This window comes from Cibotium barometz, chromosome 39 (assembly GCF_041138505.1).
Source record: "Cibotium barometz isolate CiBa-2024 chromosome 39, ASM4113850v1, whole genome shotgun sequence".
NCBI lineage: Eukaryota > Viridiplantae > Streptophyta > Polypodiopsida > Cyatheales > Cibotiaceae > Cibotium > Cibotium barometz.
The window spans coordinates 12,253,883-12,257,986 of NC_141084.1; positions in this window are offsets into that span (position 1 = coordinate 12,253,883).

Here is a 4,104-nt window from a genome sequence, read left to right on the forward strand (position 1 = left end):
AAGTGCACACTGCGTACCTGTGCATTGGTGGTTTTAAGGTGTGGTTTATCTAAGGCTACCCATGTCTCATATGAGATCAGGTTATGACTTGATCCCATATCTATCAATGCAATGCTCATTGCATGACATTTAGCTGTATAGAGTCCTACCGTGAGTCGTGCTAGCTCAATGTTTAGTTCATCTTTGTCCCTATAGGAGAGTTAGTGAAGCCATGTTCACATGCAACATTCTCTTCTAGAGTATCTGTTGGCCTTGGCCTCCCTTGCCTTAGCCTTTTCTTGAGCTTGCTGGATTTTTTCTTTTGCAAGCTCCTTCCATTGTTTTAAGAGATGTTCTTGCAAGAGCATCTCTTGGGTCAGTGATCCAAAATATTTTTTAAGTTTTCTCCCATTGACGTAACCCTCCATTTGTATGCCCTTAATTATCTCAATTCTAACCAACCCCTGAGGTGTGATCTCGAACACTCAGAAGGGTCGTAGACCTCTGTACTTGAGTTTCTTTTTTATGGTGCTCCCTACACCATACATGAGGACAAGGTCCCCCATTTCCAGTTCTTTTTGTTTTAAGTTATTGTCGAACCAATGTTTTCTTTGTAGTTTTTCGACCATAAGTCCATGCGATACAATTAGTTTGGTCTCATCAAGCTAATGCATTTTTCGTCAAACGTTCTTGCACTGCAATTCTCAAGCTTGGAACTAAGTATTCCATTGGCATTACTGCCTCAACACCATAAGCTAGATGGAAGGGAGTGTATCTTATACGATGTTCGGTATGCCCATAAGGTTGCTATTAGCTTATGCTCCCAATCCGTTTGACTTGCTTCCAACGTTTTATCAAGATAGTACACAAAATCTAGTTTGTACTCTCCACTTGACCATTAGCCTATGGATAATAAGGTGATGACTTCCAGTGGACTACTAGGAATATAGCAAGTAAGTGATCAATCACCTCATTAATGAAATGTGAACCGCGATCGTTGACTAATGGGCAGCCGAATTTCGAAATAATTTTCTCATATAAGAACTTGTATCTTCTTCAGATCCATCTTGGATTGTGACCCTGGTGTCATCCTTCTCTTGCCTATTCTAGAAGTGGTTGCATCTGCTAGGTTCTTCCCTTTGTCCCCTACTTGGGCCTGGGCTCGTGTCAGGACATTGAGTGGCTTGATGTTTCCAAGCTACATACTAATGGTCCGAATGGTGGCCTGGTTAGAAGTGGAAGTTGAACCACTTGCGCGGTATGGAAAATCTTTGATCAAATGATCAACCCCACATTTAGTACAAGTAAGTACTAGCATGTCATTGGGTGGAGCAGTCAATTGTTGGGGTTGGTGCATATGAACCACATTCTTGTTTGGACATTCAGCGATTCGGTGTGGTCCACCGCAGCCAAAACATTGTAGCGGTCCTCTCCTCATATTTGAGTTTATGCCCTTACCCTTCCACTGTACCGTGGTTTGAAACACAGGTACAAGTGTGTTATTCTATAGGACATAGAATTATGGTGCAATCTTCGCAGCTTCCTCATAGTACTGAGTTCTACTTCATGCACCATATCCATATCTTCTGATGGCTCTTCAATCAATACTTGGTTGATTTTAGCTTGTGGTAGTTGTGGTGGTAGAACAAGTGGCAGAAGAGGTGATGTGTCTTGTGCCCAAAACATCCCCCTAGGTAAATAAGAAGAGTTTGGCTGTCCTACAACTGCAGTGATTTGCATAAGTGGTGCTGGTAAGGCCAATGGAGCTCTAGGTGCCGGCAACTGTGCTACTATTTGGAGCCTTGGATATCTGCACATGGAGGTGTCATGATTCCCTAATTTTACATAGTGTGCACAATAGAGTAGTGGCCTTGATCTTAACTGTGGGCATTTGGTGGTAGTGTGATTCAATCTGCACATAGAGCACCACACCAATTCTCTACGGGGGTAAAGATGGGTATGTCCATACCCCGATGTTTCTCTTCCATCCTTTACCTTCAATTTTTCCAGTATAGCATTACTCAGTTCAACCACAATCATGTTTCTGACTTACTTGCTCTAAGTTCCAATTTCTTGGTGACTCGAAACCCGCGAAGTTGTTGCTACCAAAGATATTTTGACATCTTTTGGTTGTGGCAATTCCAACATATTGTCTTCATATTTAATTGCCAGTTTACAACATGCATCCAAAGTAGCTGGTCGAGCTAATACCAGATAATCAAGCATCTTGTGGTCTCTAACGCCTCTCTGGAAGTAAGGCAATAACTGATCATCAGTTAGCATTTCCCATAGTTTGCACCTTGAACTTAAGTGCTTTAGCCGAGACACATAATCTCGCATTGACTCCATTTCTTTTTGTTTAATGTTGTGTAGCTATGCCACCGGACTCCATCTGTCATCACCACTTCTGTGGTAAAGCTAGGCACAAACACAGTCTTGAGCCGTGTGATATTAACCTTATCTTTGGGTTTGAGGGTTCGGAACCATTGATGCGCTTTTCCTTCTAGGGTTAGTGAGAAAGCATGAATCATTGTTACGTACTGACTAGTCCACAGGTTTCGCACGTGGACTCAAAGATCTCTACATGTTGAATGGGATCCTTATCCTCAAAGAATTTTTGAATGAGCTTTGAAATGATGTGTGGCTTTATTTGGGAGGGTCGGGATTCTAGAGCAGTGCCTAATTCCCTCACCATTCCTCGACCCATTTCCGCATCCATATTCAACAAATCCATCCTTGTGGCCGCATTAAGATCTATGGTTGGATCCGCCCTTGGTCTTTGAGTAACTACTCCCCCCTTACCTAGACCTCATCCTCTTCCTATGTTGGCTCTTCTAGGCATTTCCGGTCTATGGGACGGTCCGGCCACTTCATTCTGGAATGGCTCATCATTAGTCGCCTTTGTAGAATTAAGAGTTCCATGTCCTATAAGAACGTGGGATGATTGATCATTTGCTCGATGTCCTTTTTGGTGTACAGGCGGTCTTCCACTTCACCCGCTTCTCTTGGTAGATTATCCCGTTCATCTAGGGTTACAAACCCTTCCTCTGCTCTGGGCTCTTCATTAATGGGTTCTAAGTTTGGAATCAAGAGCCTTAAATTACCCTTTTTCATTCCGACTGAGCCCGCAGGTCACATGGCTGGGTCAAGGGAGGAACTTGCACTTGGATCATAGAGACCAACATTTTTTTTCCCGTTAAGAGGCACAGCCGTTAAGAGGCACAGCCGTTAATTCTTTTGCAACCTTATCACCTAGGACCTTAATCTACAAGATAATCAAAATGCTTCCCAACATTCTTGACATAAAACAGTCTTTTAAAAATAGGTTTCATATACAATTACAGTTTCCACAACAATTCCCATCTTTCCACATTGTTCCACGTCATTTCTCATTATTCCGCATTCTTCTACATCCATCCACATCACATCTTATCTCATCCATTTACATCACATCACATCCATTTACATCTATTCAGATCCACATCACATCACATCACATCCATTTACATCTATTCAGTTCCACATCACATCACATCCATATAGTACGGTTACTCTGTTTTCGATACTGATAGAACTTTTCTAAGTTTCTGCCAATTGCTTGGCTTAATTAAAGGCAACTTTTTCTCGATCCCATTAAATCTAAGTATCAGAGTGTTGTTGAAGGTTAAAAAAGGAAAAATGAACCTTATCAAAATTTTATAGTAAAAACTCAAAAAGGGCATTTATGTATTATGTTTTCATTCCTTAAGCTTCATTAATGAAGACTAAATCTAAATTTTCGTTTACTTATTGGATCCGTGATCCTCCCAGGATTCCAAAATCCCTTTTCTAATTAAGAATTATCCAAGTTTTCTCAATGGATAATTTTCAAATTCTTTCTCAAATTTCTCAAAATAAGATATATTCAATATTCTTCTTTTTTAATAAAAGATTCATGGGATTTACAAAATCAGTTCTACCCATATTTCTTAATAAATATGATAATACTCAGAATTCCACTTTTGATAAATACTCATATTTTAAATTATGCCAAAAATTCCTCTTTTAACATTTAATTGTTTCGATCTTGAATATCATGGGAATTCCTCTTTTTACATCTAAATTCTTATGCATAAAAATAAATTT